This window comes from Lepidochelys olivacea (assembly GCF_965140295.1).
Source record: "Lepidochelys olivacea isolate rLepOli2 genome assembly, chromosome: 8".
Taxonomy (NCBI): domain Eukaryota; kingdom Metazoa; phylum Chordata; order Testudines; family Cheloniidae; genus Lepidochelys; species Lepidochelys olivacea.
In genome coordinates, this window is record NC_140418.1 from 58,003,451 (window position 1) to 58,020,054 (window position 16,604).

Below are 16,604 nucleotides of genomic sequence, written 5' to 3' on the forward strand. Positions count from 1 at the left end.
CATTTGGACGTTTAAAGGTGCGCTGGCGCAGTTTACTGACTCGCTTAGACCTCAGCGAAACCAATATTCCCACTGTTATTATTGCTTGCTGTGCACTCCACAATATCTGTGAGAGTAAGAGGGAGACGTTTATGGCCGGGTGGGAGGTTGAGGCAAATCACATGGCTGCTGGTTATGCGCAGCCAGATATCAGGGCTGTTAGAAGAGCACAGGAGGGTGCGGTGCGCATCAGAGAAGCTTTGAAAACCAGTTTCATGACTGGACAGGCTATGGTGTGAAAGTTCTGTTTGTTTCTCCTTGATGAAACCCCCTGCCCCTTGGTTCACTCTACTTCTCTGTAAGCTAACCACCCTCCCCTCCTCCCTTCAGTCACCACTTGCAGAGGCAATAAAGTCATTGTTGCTTCACATTCATGCATTCTTTATTCATTCATCACACAAATAGGGGGATGACTACCAAGGTAGCCCAGGAGGGGTGGTGGAGGAGGGAAGGAAAATGCCACACAACACTTTAAAAGTTTACAACTTTAAAATTTATTGAATGCCAGCCTTCTGTTTTTTGGGCAATACTCTGTGGTGGAGTGGCTGGTTGGCCAGAGGCCCCTCCACCGCGTTCCTGGGCATCTGGGTGAGGAGGCTATGGAACTTGGGGAGGAGGGTGGTTGGTTACACAGGGGCTGTAGTGGCAGTCTGTGCTCCAGCTGCCTTTGCTACAGCTCAACCAGACACTGGAGCATATTGGTTTGATCCTCCAGCAGCCTCAGCATTGAATCCTGCCTCCTCTCATCACACTGCTGCCACATTTGAGCTTCAGCCCTGTCTTCAGCCCGCCACTTACTCTCTTCAGCCCGCCACCTCTCCTCCCGGTCATTTTGTGCTTTCCTGCACTCTGACATTATTTGCCTCCACGCATTTGTCTGTGCTCTGTCAATGTGGGAGGATAGCATGAGCTCAGAGAACATTTCATCACGAGTGCATTTTTTTTTCTAATCTTCACTAGCCTCTGGGAAGGAGAAGATTCTGTGATCATTGAAACACATGCAGCTGGTGGAGGAAAAAAAAAGGGACAGTGGTATTTAAAAAGACACATTTTGTAAAACAATGGCTACACTCTTTCAGGGGAAACCTTGCTGTTAACATTACATACATAGCACATGTGCTTTCATTATAAGATCACATTTTGCCTCCCCCCACCGCGTGGCTACCCCCTCAACCCTCCCCCCTCCCCGTGGCTAACAGCGGGGAACATTTCTGTTCAGCCACAGGCAAACAGCCCAGCAGGAATGGGCTCCTCTGAGTGTCCCCTGAAGAAAAACACTCTATTTCAACCAGGTGACCATGAATTATATCTCACTCTCCTGAGGATAACACAGAGAGATAAAGAACGGATGTTGTTTGAATGCCAGCAAACATACACTGCAATGCTTGTTGTACAGTGATTCCCGAGTACGTGCTACTGGCCTGGAGTGGTAAAGTGTCCTACCGTGAAGGACGCAATAAGGCTGCCCTCCCCAGAAACCTTTTTCAAAGGCTTTGGGAGTACATCCAGGAGAGCTGTGAATGCCAGGGCAAATTAATCCTTTCACATGCTTGCTTTTAAACCATGTATAGTATTTTAAAAGGTACACTCACTGGAGGTCCCTTCTCCACCTGCTGGGTCCAGGAGGCAGCCTTGGGTGGGTTCGGGGGGTACTGGCTCCAGGTCCAGGGTGAGAAACATTTCCTGGCTGTCGGGAAAACCGGTTTCTCTGCTTGCTCGCTGTGAGCTATCTACAACCTCCTCCTCCTCATCATCTTCTTCATCCCCAAAACCTGCTTCCGTGTTGCCTTCATCTCCATTGAAGGAATCAAACAACACGGCTGGGGTAGTGGTGTCTGAACCCCCTAAAATGGCATGCAGCTCATCATAGAAGTGGCATGTTTGGGGCTCTGACCCGGAGCGGCCATTCGCCTCTCTGGTTTTCTGGTAGGCTTGCCTCAGCTCCTTCAGTTTCACGCGGCACTGCTTCGGGTCCCTGTTATGGCCTGTCCTTCATGCCATGGGAGATTTTGACAAAGGTTTTGGCATTTCGAAAACTGGAACGGAGTTCTGATAGCACGATTCCTCTCCCCATACAGCGATCAGATCCCGTACCTCCTGTTCAGTCCATGCTGGAGCTCTTTTGAGATTCTGGGACTCCATCATGGTCACCTCCGCTGATAAGCTCTGCATGGTCACCTCTGCTGATGAGCTCTGCATGGTCACCTGCAGCTTGCCACGCTGGCCAAACAGGAAATGAAATTCAAAAGTTCGCGGTTCTTTTCCTATCTACCTGGCCAGGGCATCTGAGTTGAGAGGGCTGTCCAGAGTGGTCACAATGGAGCACTCTGGGATAGCTCCTGGAGGCCAATACTGTCGAATTGTGCCCACAGTACCCCAAATTCGACCCGGCAAGGCCGATTTAAGCGCTAATTCACTTGTCAGGGGTGGAGTAAGGAAATCAATTTTAAGAGGCTTCATCGTGTGGACGGGTGCAGGTTTACATCGATTTAACGCTGCTAAATTCGACCTAAAGTCCTAGTGTAGACCAGGGCTTAGAGACTAACAAATTTATTTGAGCATAAGCTTTTGTGAGCTACAGCTATTAAATTTGTTAGTTTCTAAGGTGCCACAAGTACTCCTTTTCTTTTTGTGGATACAGACTAACACGACTGCTACTCTGAAACCTGTCACTAGCAAAACTGTTTAACTCATGGAGGTGTCCAGGTAGGCCTGAAGGAAAGAAGCCTCTTCCTTTTAGCAGACAGCTGCTAAATTTAATCCCTAACACAAGTACCTCTTTGCTGTGCATTCTCAGAACCTAGAAACTAACCCCAGGACTCAAAGAGTTTGGCATCTAACATTCACAGCAGTGCTGTCATATTGCTCCATATTCTTTCTCCGAGGCCACCTTTTTCTTGAAACCATTTCCTTGTTTGGATTTTATTTTTGGACACATATCTAACATCTTACAAGGATCTGTTGTCTGACAAAGAGCTAGGTAATGTTTCTCATCCTATTTGTGGTCCCTTTGTGTTGTCTCGTTTTTCCTCTTGGATCATCTCAATGGGAGGATTGTTGTGTTGGCTGCAGAAAAATAGAACGTTCAGAGTGAGAGTAGATGTGATCAGGCTACTCTGAAATGCTGTCCAGGTTCCTGAGACTTAAGATGTCTGTTATGTCAGTGGAAGTGGCACAGATCAAAGTTTCTTAACTGAATAAATGTTTGAAGAATTGTCCAAGTTCTGAGTTTGTCTCTAATTCATCTGGGCAGCATTCTCTTTTCCTCCATTCAGGCCCATCCTGCATCCCACTTTAACTTGTACTTCACAAATGCATAGTGGATTCAAGGACATTAATAATCCCTAAAATTTATGCAAGAGTCTCCCATTAACTTTACCTGCAAGTGCATCTGTGTGCATTAGTTTTTTCTCAGGGTCATGCTACAAATGCTTTTCTGACTGTCCTTGGCTTTTCGTTGCCTTCTCTGTCTGCTTTGTTTGTAACAAATGTGATATATGCCATCATGTTCCAGCAATGCCCCTCTGCCACATACATTGGCCAAACCGGACAGTCTCTACGCAAAAGAATAAATAGACACAAATCAGATGTCAAGAATTATAACATTCAAAAACCAGTCAGAGAACACTTCAGTCTCCCTGGACACTCAAGAACAGACTTGTAAGTGGCAATTCTTCAACAAAAAACTTCAAAAACAGACTCTAATGAGAAACTGCAGAACTGGAATTAATTTGCAAACTGGACACCATCAAATTAGGCCTGAATAAAGACTGGGAGTGGATGAGTCATTACACAAACTAAAAACTAATTTCCCCATGCTAATTTTCCCCCTACTTTTACTCACACCTTCTTGTCAACTGTTTGAAATGAGCCACCCTGATTACCGCTACAAAAGTGATTTTTTCTCCCGCTGATAATAGACTACTTTAATTGTCTTGTTAGATTTGGTCAGGCAACCCCCATCTTTCCATGTACTATGTATATATATCTTCCTATTGTATTTTCCACTATATGCATCTGATGAAGTGGGTTTTAGGTCACAAAAGCTTATGCCCAAATAAATTAGTTAGTCTCTAAGGTGCCACAAGTACTCCTCATTGTTTTTGCTGATAGAGTCTAACACGGCTACCACTCTGCAACCTGCTTTGGCTGTGTTCCTGTCTGCTTCTGCTCACATCCACACATGTAGCTTCACCAAAACAAAGCTCATTCAGCCCCCAGTGAAACCCCTGCACTCAGTTTTTGACTAAATTTGCTTGTGGCCTGTGTTCTGGCAATGGCTCCTATTTTGTTCAGCAAGTTCATTCTAAAAGGGGCTTAACTGTTTCTTCATTTATCCTGAATGAGGGGTGGCTGTCACATCCACCAGCTTCAACAAGATTTCACCCCATACTACAGTTTCTGGTGAAAATCAGGTGTTTGCGTGTACATGTAGTTAGCTAGGAAAGTAGTAATACACACGTTTGTACCTTGTTTGCATATACAATTTTGCACATTCATCTGGGATATCAGGCCCTGCTTACTTAGATTCAACCCAGAATCTGAGTACAAGGAATATTAAAAGGAATCACTTAAATTATATTTAAGTAACATTAATGTTGAAGCTTAAGTAAGCAAAAGGAATGTAACTCTTAGGGCATATTAGTATCAAACTATTGTCACATACTGAGATGCCATTATGGTATCCACTGCATATCAACAGTATACATTAAGAAACCACAAGCTTTTTTGCTGCTCTAATCTGTTCCTTCATGTTTAATATTCCCTTGATTTAATGTACTTTCCCCTTAGTGCAGGGGCAGACAAACTTTTTGGCCTGAGGGCCACATCGGGTTTCCAAAATTGTTTGGAGGGCCAGTTAGGGGAGGCTGTGCCTCCCTAAACAGCCAGGCTTGGCCCAGTCCCTGCCCCTATCTGACCCCGCCCCGGCTTCTTGCCCCCGACAATGCCCCCAGGACTTCTGCCCCATCCAACCCCTCCTGTTCCCTGTCCTGTAACAGCCCCCCGGGACCCATGCCCCATCCATTCCTCCCTATCCCTGACTGCACCCACACACCCCCACCTCTGACTGCCCCCTGCCGCCCCATCCAACCCTTCCTCTCCTTCCTGACTGACCCCTCCGCCCCGGGACCCCTGCCCCATCCAACCACCTCTTCTCCCTGACTGCCCCCAGAACCCCTGCCCCTGACTTCCCCCCCACTGCCCCATCCAATCCCCCCTTTCCTTCTTGACTGCCCCCCCCCCGGGACCCCTGCTCCCATAGATGCCAACTCCGTGGGTGCTCTGGGGCTGGAGTACCCATGGGGAAAAAATGGTGGGTGTTCTGCACCCACCAGCAGCCAAGCTCCTCACCCCATCCCCCCACCCCAGCTCACCTCTGCCTCCTCCCCTGAGCGAGCTGTGTCCCTGCTTCTCCTCCCAGTGTTTGCTGTCGTAAAACAGCTGTTTCACGGTGTAAGAAGCTGTGGGAGGGAGGGGGGGGGGAGCAGGAACACGCTCACAGGAGGAGGCAGGGTCGGGGCAGGGATTTGGGGAAGGAGTCCAATAGGGGGACCGAGGGGGTAGAGTTGGAGTGGGGACTTTGGGTAAGGGGTTGGAATGGGGGCAGGGGGTGGAGTTGGTGGCAGGGGCAGGGCCTGCACCGGGAGGGGTTGAGCACCCACCGGCTCCAGAAGAAGTTGGTGCCTATGCCTCTGACCACCCTGAACTCCCCTGCCCTCTATCCAACCACCCCTGCTCCCTGCCCCTTACCGCGCTGCCAGGAGCACCGGAGACTGGTGCCACGACAGCTGCGCCGCCCAGAGCACCAGGAGAGGCAGCCATGTCGCCCGGCTGGAGCCAGCCACACCACGGCCCAGCACAGAGTAGTGGGTAAGGACATGGCTCTGCAGCTGCGTTGCCCAGAAAGAGCTCACCCCCCTGCTGCCCAGAGCCTTGCGCCGGCGGCCCAGTGAGCTTAGGCTGCGGGGGAGGGGGGACAACAGGTGAAGGGTTGGGGGCGAGCCTCCTGGGTCAGGACCTCAGGGGCCGGACAGAAGGGTCCCGCGGGCTGGATGTGGCCTGTGGGCCACGGTTTGCCCACCTCTGCCTTAGTGCCCAAGTATGTGTATATCTGTAAAATGAAAGAGATTGTCCCAAAATCTTCCAAAACTCTAGTATTTTTCATATGGAAGTGTAGTGGGGAAAGATTTTGATTTGCAGCTATAGAACTAAAACAATTTTCACTTTAATTTACATATATTTGTATCTGTGTATGGACTTGTGCCAAGTTTCTGCAATGTTTGGTTTGAAATAACCAAGATCATATTTCTCAAGTTGCCAGGGGCCAAGTAGGAGACCGAACGTGGCACAAAGACCTAAAGAGAAACACACAAGACCGGTTGTAAATGCAGCCCTCTTAAAATGATGAGGGAAGGGGATTAATTTATTTCACATAAAGGGCATTGTTTTCTAATCTGTTTTATAATTCTGTGTTTCTGATGTAAATATTTTACAATAATAAAAGTGAAAGAATGCCAGGTCTGAGGGGATGGAGATAAATTTATATCTAAAATGAGGGACTATTGAGAGAGATAACTAAGATAGTAAACACCTCTAAATAGGAATTTATAATGAAAAGCCTGACAGAATGTTAGCATTGGATACGCTAACTGACACCATTGTAATAACTAACAATTGTAAAGCCTTGGTAACAATGGAATAATTTGTCAATGATAAATGCTTTTTGAAATGTAGCTTTTGTGCATGCCAGAGTGAATGTTTTTACGAAGTGAAATAATTCATGTCAGCCACTAAAAGATATTTTTTCTTTAAAAATACCACTTGGAAACAGTACACACACGTCCGCACACACATGCTTATGGAAAAGTCTCATAGACTTTAACAGAGATGAACACAGCAGTGTTCTATAAAAGTGTGATAAGATTGTATATAACCAACTATTAGATTCTGTAGGTTTTCACAGAGGATGAGAGTCTTTCTATGTAGCTATCAATAGATATAGCTATAGATATCAATATAGATAGATAAAATTATCCTATACAATTCTGCAGTGGGATTATAATTTTCCATTACATTCTATAGGATGGTTCTACAAACACAAAGAATTTCAGAGTAGAAGTTGCTGGTTGATCAGCCCGTCAGTGCTCTCCCCAGCCCCTGCCACTCTCCTTCCCTCTCTTTCTTTGGGTTAATACTTAGCCCCCCATTGCTGCACCTTCATATTGCCTTCTCCATCTGCTAACCATACCCAGAAGCAAAAGAGAGTATGAGGTCCCCACTCAGCCTTAGCAGTTCAGTTCCAATTTTCATTTCTGAAGTTGTGCTCATGCACACGCACACACACAGCCTCCAAGAGAAGTGAAAATCAGGGACTGTAAATGACATGGGGCTGATCCAAAAACCACTGAAATCCATCAAAAGACTCCCATTGACTTCAATAGGGTTTGGATCAGGTTCCAGAAGTGCCTACAATAAAATGCTAGTTTCCAACTTTAAATATTAAAAAGGCGTTATTGGCTGAAAGAAAGTGCATTAAAAAGAACAGCAGCAAAAACAGCCAACCTAGCTCCCAATGGGATAATTACAAAATATTCCTTGGTCAGATTTAGAAGGAAATACCGTGGCCATTAAGTGCTGTACAAAAATTGAATGTGTTTTAAAATGGAATCCCTCTCTCCCTTTCCTATTCCATTTGACCTCTTAGACTTTTTCATACCCATTAGAGGGAGCTCACAGCACAACTTGGAGGGCTGAAGGAGGTGCTTGAATGCAAAGGTATCTTTGAGCCATCTTCGCTCTTCTTTGATCCTAGGCCAGCTGCATGCCTCTACGGCCCCTTAGCATCAGTCAGTGTTGCCTGAAGGCTGCTCTAACTTGCATAGTTCACCAACTGCCCCAAGTGATCAGTAGAACATTCAGGTGTCAGTGGGGTAAATGGATGTCCTGGCCACACCCCTTTTTTCTCAGTCACACCTGTGTGTGGGAAGGTAACCATAGGAACAGCTATACTGGTTCAGTGCCCCTAGAGCTTTGCCCCTTCCACTAGGATAAACCTGTCATGGCTGGATATATCAGCAAAAAGCTGCAGAATCTGGGTTTAACTGAGCAGTGCAGGACGGGGCTGTTTGACCTCTGGATCAAAGCTAAGTCAACTTGACTTTCACCTTCAAGTCAACGAGTTCTCTTCTTCTTGTGATGTAGTATCTTAGACTTCACAGTGGCTATATGCAGCTTGCAGAATATAAGGGGTATTATTACCCGTACATGTTCCCCTTTCTTGCAAACTGCCTCCCCTATACCAGTATCTAATTCTTTTAACTGATTCTGCTCTTTTCATTTTTTGTATGCAAAACAAAAAAGAACAGGCATCACTGAAGCCAATTTCCTTAAGTGACAGGTAATCTGCATTTCATAATGAATATTATTGCAGACAGAAATGGAAAAGAATATTTCAGCCATCATAGCCTCTCTGGGGACAAGTTAGAGAAAGTGAAAGATCATAACAGATGCTCTCAACTATCCACTTTGCTACAGTTATGATGCAAATAATTATTACTGCCATTATCTTCTAAACCAGCTGTCTTATGTCCCTATGAGAGACAGGAAAATAATAGTAGTAGTAATAGTAATAATAAAGATGATTTTTAAACCTTGTTGCCGAATTACAACTCAATACATATTTTTGGTACCACTGTTACCAACAGGTGAGTTGAAATACTGAGGAAGAAAAAAAAAATTTACAAATGCCCTTAAGGAATCTTTTACAGTTAATCTCTAATTTATTAATAATGATCCATACAGTCAGGATGTGCTAATAAGAATGCATAAGTATGGAAAAAAATGATGAATTATCCCAGCAATGTTCTGTCAAGCCAATGTGGTATGAAAAACTATGAATCACATGGCATATTTATCCAGAAAAATTCTCTGTGGAGGTAGCCCAGAGGCTTGGCAGCTGTTTTAGAACATTGAGAACTATGAGACCAGATATGGGGAAAGAATACAGCTTTCATATTACGTCTTCGGAGACTGAGCTTATTTTGAATATGGCATATTGCCTGGGTGTTGGGAGTACCAGCCAGTCTATACAAGGGCAACCTTTTACTAGCCAGACAAAGGATGGTGGAATTTTTTGGAGTATGACATGGGAAACAGACTTGTTGGGATGCTGGGGAAAGTGGAAAGGGAAAAACAGGGCAAGGGCAAAACAAAAGCTACCTCCATCCCCAAATGCACAAATTCACAATAGAGAATGAACTAACAATGTTTGTATTTGTAAAGGATTTCCCTTCCCCTATCAAAGTACTCATGATAATACCTTACTGCTGATAAATCCTTGCAATTATACAGCATCTGTCATCTGAGCATTTCAAAGTGCTTTAAACACATTGGGTCTGGTGTTTGCAAAGGAGCTCAAGGGAGCATGGTACTAAAATCCCATTGAAATTCAGTGGGAGCTGGGCAACCAACTCCCTTAGATCCTTTAAAATTCTCAGCCTGAGCCACCAATGACACTGTGAGGTAAGTAAATAAATATTGTCCCTCATTGCAAGAAAACTAGAGCAGAGAGCGATTGTGGCCTCAGTTTTCAGAAACGTCAGCTAATTTTATGTGCCTCATTGTTTGCGTGCTCGGCTTTTGACAGCCTGATTTTCAGTGGTGCTCCACAGGACTTTAACTATCGTTATGTCTCCTCAGCATATCTAAACATCAGGCCTAAGGCATCTGAAGTGATTACTCACAAATGGAGCCAACTAAAACTAGGGGACACTATTGAAAATGTTGGCCTAAGTTACTGACCCACTATCATGAAAGCCAAAGGACAGAAGTGTTGGACACTATTGCTACACAAACCGTTCAGATATTATCATAACATATAAACACGTACAAAGAGAAATCAAACCAAATACTAAAAGAGCAAATAAAATAGCCTTGCAAAGAGAGATAACTGTTCAATAGTTTATTACGGATATAATTTCTTCTGGGGCAGAGCCAGGCATGGTCTCAGTAGTACCTGAATTTATGGAACCTAAATCCAGATTTCCTCCCCCCAACACCTTCCTGGCCATGGCTACATTGTTGGCTTTGCCACACTGAATACTCTTCTGCTGTCTTGATCCCTGCTGCTTACATCTCAGCCCCATTAGCCCCTTAGCCCACAACAAATTATACCCGCACACGCATTACCATCCAGCCCCTATTTCACCCTCATGCCAACACATTCCTGATGTTCATTGCTTACCATACATCACCTAAAACCAGACTCCCAACAACTTTGGGTCATCCCATAAGTGACTTCCTTCCTTTCCACTCTTACCTCCATGACCCAGATGTGAAGTCTTCAATGTGGGGCCCACAAAGAAGCACTGTCAAGAAACACTGAGATTATATTCTGCTAAATGCACTGCCAGGTATCTGTTGAGGCTGTAGCTAGTTCCTATTGTCCCCCTGAAGGGAAGGGCATGTCTGGGGTGCCATTCTCAGGAATTGGGGGTGGAGGGGAAGGCAATGTCCCGGTTTGATTCTTGACCTTCAGGGTGCATTGCACCTCTGGGTTGATCAGCCTCTGCACTTCTCCAAACATAGGAATGGCAGTTTTTGCTGGCCTGTGCATATGGCGCTTTATTCCCTATGTAGGGTCACAGAGTCTGTGCAAAGGGATAATGACTGGTTATATAATGACCAGAGTAGCAGAGGGTGTTGAGACAAAGTGGTGGAGCTGCATTTGGGTCTTTTCATGAAAGCTCCCCATACCCGCCTTGATGCAACACCCTTTGTAGTGAATCAGAGTCTTTCCATTGACTTCTAAGGGCATTGGATTGGGCCCATTATGCATCTCTCACTTCTGAGAAATCACTGAATGTTTTAAGGAAGAAAATACAGGTTGTGATTACTTATCTTTAGTGTATTTAAAAACCTTTCAAGTGCTATCATGTCACTTGTGACTTATTTGCTTTCTATGAGGCTCTAAGAAATGAAACAGTTCATTTGAAAAAATCTGTTCTTTGAAAATTTAATATATTTATAGATCCCAAATTAACTGTTGAGCCATAGGAAAAAAAATAGCATGTTACATTCTCCCTTTGGGAACTGAATACTTACCATTTTTAAGATTTATAGCAATTTTATGGCTTTTACAATCTGAAAGTGTCTTTGAGTCTAATCTGTTTTAGGAGAGAACGCACTGGCTATTTTCCAAACTCATTACTACTAAATTAAAAAACTCAATTCTTAATCTTAAACGGAAACATTCAGGTCTGTAATTAAGGCTGGATACAGAATTAAGGGCAACAACATCAACCCTGAGCCCTGTTGGAAACCTGGACACAGAGTTTGGCTAACAGTTGCTGAGAGAAAATGCTATCAGCCTGATGCCCAACTGCCTTGTCACTTATGTCATCATTTACACCTATGCCATCAGCATACAATGCTTGCAAATCAGAATGGGAGATGGCTTTACTGTTACGATTACTTTAAAAATTGTGCTTTTGATTTGATTTTAATAAAACACTTAAGCAAGTGCCTAATTTAAGCTTGTGAGTAGTCCCACTGAGTTGCTGAAAGTTACGCTCATCTGTTAGTGCCTTTCCGAATTGAAAGGAATACTTGTGGCACCTTAGAGACTAACCAATTTATTTGAGCATGAGCTTTCGTGAGCTACAGCTCACTTCATCGGATGCATGCCGTGGAAACTGCAGCAGACTTTATTTATACACAGAGAATATGAAAAAATACCTCCTCCCACCCCACTGTCCTGCTGGTAATAGCTGGATTTGTGCTGGAAATGGCCCACCTTAATTATGCACATTGTAGGGAGAATGGTCACTTTGGATGAGCTATTACCAGCAGGATAGTGAGTTTGTGCGTGTGGTTTTTGGGAGGGGGGTGAGGGGGTGAGAGAACCTGGATTTGTGCAGGAAATGGCCCAACTTTATTATCATGCACATTGTGTAAAGAGTTGTCACTTTGGATGGGCTATCACCAGCAGGAGAGTGAATTTGTGTGGGGGGTGGAGGGTGAGAAAACCTGGATTTGTGCTGGAAATGGCCCACCTGATGATCACTTTAGATAAGCTATTACCAGCAGGACAGTGGGGTGGGAGGAGGTATTTTTTCGTATTCTCTGTGTATAAATAAAGTCTGCTGCAGTTTCCACGGCATGCATCCAATGAAGTGAGCTGTAGCTCACGAAAGCTCATGCTCAAATAAATTGGTTAGTCTCTAAGGTGCCACAAGTACTCCTTTTCTTTTTGCGAATACAGACTAACACGGCTGTTACTCTGAAACCTTTCCGAATTGAGAATCTCAAAATTCATAATGTCTTTAACCTTCTAATTCATGAAAAAGCAACAGTAGCATATCGTCCTTGAGAATAGTTTCCCCTGTGCCCACAATGACTGTATTTCAAGTTTGATATTTTGAGTGTGTGTATGGGAATCTAATTTGCAAGTGACTGCATTGTGAAGTAAAATTATCACAGGCACATTTCAAATGTAGCATTACAATTACTCTATGGGCACTTGCTGAGGACCATTTTGTGGACTTATATTCATGCCTGTAACCATGAGATACTGCATGTGTGTCTCAACTGGGGCAGAATTAAGGCTATGATTCTTATTTGAGTCTGAGTCAGTTCCTCATGTGAGAAGTACAATCTTGATGCTGCATTTCCTGCTCCCTCTTTAAGATTAAGATCAGGATCTTCAGTTGGACCTGGAAACAAACACTATATAAGAAGTTGTAGGTCTGAAGTGTTTTCAATAGTCTTTCTCTGCTTGCAGACACTTTTTGAGCGGTAGCTGGGGTTTTGCCAGGCTCAATCTTAATTGAAGCATCGCCTCCCCTTCTGAGTAGGTCACAGACCCATCATGTTACTCCCTTCCACAAGGCCAAAGGCTGTCCTTGGCAGCAGTCCTGTGGGCATTCATTTGTCTGAAAATATCAGAAGGGCATTCACTATTCATTGTTTCTCCTATTTAAAATGTTTCAGTCAGCCAATCAGGCAGTAGAAATGCCATGTGACTAACTTAGTGACCAAAGACCCAAAGCACAATGAATAGAAAAAAACAAACAAGCTGTGAACAAGACTGAAAATTATTCATTGAAACCGTACGGTGAATGCTTGTGAATTACAAATACATTTGAAGAAAATCATGGACAATTCACTAAACAAACAAGGGACTAAATTCATAAAGAATACTGGGCCAGATCTTCAGTTAATGTAAAACAGCATCGCTTCCTTGATATGCTCTCTCATTGGACTGATTTCTATGGAGCTGTGCCAAAATACACCATCTGAAGTTCTGCCCCTGAATTCACAACCAATTTTACTTCTGCCTTTTTGTTGCATCTCCCAAGCTGAATCCAGGTGATATGAAGAGTCAAAAACAGGCATTTTGGGGCAAGGCATTAATGGTTAAGTTTACCACGTTATTCTATTGTTTCACTAGCTTGTCAGTGCAGTGGTCCTGTATTACTGAGTTTTCTTTTTTTCCTTTTTAGTTGTACTGTATGAAAACTTATCTGTTTAATTTTTAATATATTATTGAATAAAAATTCTCAGCTGGCCCGATGATTTGCATACTTATTGGAAAACAATACATAGAAGCCCAGGATGCCAGTAAAACTTAGGCAACCAGTAAGAATTAAGCATCAACAGATGGAGCGTGATCCAAAAATCAAACATGCATTGTTCCTTCTGTTTGTCAACAGCAAATTACAGCTGACTTTTAACAACAAGAGAAGGGAAATCTGCTGGGGACCTGTGTTTCTGCATTGTACCGGGATCAATACTGTGGAGAACAGCTGTTCTAGGGTTTTTTCAAGTTGTTTTCTCTGACCTCCTAAAGACAATTGTTAGTACTTTTTGATCACCTTCAATTAACTTCTCTCTATCCTGGCTTGAGTGGCTATGTTCCAATATACGGTCATCCTCCATCAATGCACAGTATATCTGTTGGCTGACAATCCCTACAAAAAAACCCAACAATTTGCTGCTAATCCCAAACTATATGGCTAATGCACTGTGGGGATGAGGTGAGTGAATGAAGTGAAGTGAAACCTGGCTTGCCAAAACCTGTATTGCTGTCTAGGGGTGTTGGGATTTTTCAGAATTATTGAAGTTTGATCAAGCCTCTGCCAGAGCCCAACCTTCTCTGGACAGCCCTGATCTCAGATTCTAGCACAGAAGAAAAATATTGTAAAGACTTATAAAAATAATTTGGGAGTCACAGCAAAAATGAAAGTTGTTTTTTTTATTAACATGTTTCAGTGACCGTTGAAAAGAAAATCATTCAACAGTCATTAATTTAACAGCTCATTTAGAAGTCCAGCATTCCTGAACTTGCTGAAAAGCAGAATGTGATTAATGATGAGAGGCCTCAAACAGCTTAGTTCAGTTCAAACTCCTGAAGTTTGGATACATACAGCCTTTTTAGTGTGTCTGAAAAATCTCTCTCTTCCTCCCCACGCAAAAGAATCTAGTTTAGTCCCAGTAACCACTGAACATACCTCAATTTTGTCCCTGACCTTTAGGGACGGATCCAAAGCCAATTGAAGTCAATGAAAAGACTCCCACTGATTTCACTGGGCTTCAGATCAGGCTCTTAAATATCTGTATCTAAGAGAATTAGTTATGAAATGTTCAATAAAAAGAAAAAAACAATACAGGAGTGTGGCCTACTGGGTAGGGCACCTGTCTAGAATCTGGAAACCAGAATCTATTCCAGACTTTGCCACTTACCTGCTGTGTGATCTTGACATACCTTTTCACCTCCCCGTGCCTCTCTTTCCTTTCCCATTATTTGGGTATGTTTACAATTCCATCAAAGGGGTGATCTGCAGCTTGGATAAGCATACCTCTGCTTGCTGTAATCTAGCTAGCACTCTAAAAATAGTAGTGAAAACATCGCAGCATGGACTTCAGCACAGGCTGGACAAGCCCACCCAAGAACTCTGGGTACGTACTCATATTACTAGACTGCACTGCATCTTCAGCAATATTTTTAGCATGCTAGCTAGAGTAAAGATAGTGTGGGTTTACCTCCCTGAGCTACAATCACACTTCTGAATGCCTTGTAACATACGTTTTGTTTGTCTTGTCTATTTTGATTGTAAGTTCTTTTAGGCAAGGAAACCATTTCTTAGTATGTGTTGCTTAGCATAATGAAACACTGTTCTTGGTGGAGCTTCTAGGTGCTGTTCTGTTACAATTAATCATAATAAACCTGGAACTCTAACCATCAGCAAACAAACTGAAATATCTAAAGGAACAGAACATCTTTATGCTCCAGGGGGAAATGAATAAATGACTGATTAATAGCAGGTCTGACTAATGTTATCCCATGAATCTGAAGAAAGGAGCTGAAGTAGGTAGGTAAGATGTATGAGAGAGTCATTTTGCAAACATCCAATGATGAAAATACAAGGAACTTACCTTTTACAAAAGCTACAACATCCAAACGTGTCAAAGCTGTGCCAGCAGTGGAAATATTTGGTCAATAACAATTTTCCCCAAACATCTGGTATTGTCACTTGTGATTTTTACTGAAGCTCACCCCTCAGTTAGCACAGATTTGTTTTTTAATTGGCCTGTACTGCACCTGCCACTGTCTGATTCCCTGTCCTTGGAAGCATTAGGTGGATATCTGGGGGGTGGGGGATTTAATCTAAAAGCACTACAGGAAGGGCGTGCACAGCAACAATTAACGTTTCAAAGACAAGAATAATGTGCACTGGCATGAAGTGATGAGGAAGAGGAATGGAATCTGGGGAGTAACTAATGAAGAAGATTAATTAGCCATAGAAGAAAGATCATTAGGGGGGCTGCTCCAAAGCCCATTGAATTCAGTGGAAAGACTCCTGTTCACTTTAGGGGGCTCTGGATTAAGCCCAAAGATTTTAGAAATGAAAAAGCCAAGGATGAGAATATTTTTAACAGGGTTTATTTTTAAATGATGCTCAAAATGGTGTACACTGAAGATAACTTATAAACAGGTGGACAGGATGACTGGAGGGCAGCACCAGTCAGCAGGTTGACAAGACAGCAGGATGGCAATGCCAATTATCCAGCAGGTGTGCATGGAGACTGGAGCCATAATGTGTTGCTCCATCTTTTGACCTTATCTCAGCTCAGTGTTTTTTCTCCAACAAAATAAAAGTGGAATATCTAGTTGTTGGGTTATCTATGAAATCTCCTTTGATATTTACATCTGTAAACTATTATTATTATTATTTATATTACAATAGTGTGAATGTGCCCCAACCAAGATCAGGTCTTCATTGTGCTAGGCACTGTAAAAACACACAGTAAGAGGTAGTCCCTGCCCTAATGGGCTCATATTTGAGTAGATAGGACAAAGAGTGAGAGAGGAACTGAGGGCACAGGGAGGATAAATGACTTGCCTAATGTCACACAGCAAGACTGGGAACATTACCCAGCTCTCCAGACTTCTAGTGCAATGCCTTAGCTAACATCACCTCTATGCTTAGCATGAATCTGCATTCTTATTAGATTTTGCAAATTATGTCCAATGCCTAATGATGTGTCAGAAAGATAGATATCCT

General features: G+C 43.4%; 1 long non-coding RNA gene across 3 annotated transcripts; it reads right to left on the reverse strand.

Annotated features, from left to right (window-relative positions):
* Positions 1-548: 548 nt before the first annotated feature.
* On the reverse strand, positions 549-15,643 carry LOC311524517. Of its 3 annotated transcripts, none has more exons than XR_014712575.1 (3): positions 15,475-15,643; positions 3,419-3,595; positions 549-1,043 (listed from the first exon to the last, which is right to left on the reverse strand). It is a non-coding gene; the product is annotated as an uncharacterized lncRNA (long non-coding RNA). The 3 variants fall into 3 exon arrangements; XR_014712576.1 differs by lacking the exon at positions 15,475-15,643 and adding an exon at positions 14,804-14,918; XR_014712577.1 differs by lacking the exon at positions 15,475-15,643 and adding an exon at positions 14,782-14,903.
* Between the last annotated feature and the right edge of the window lie 961 nt (positions 15,644-16,604).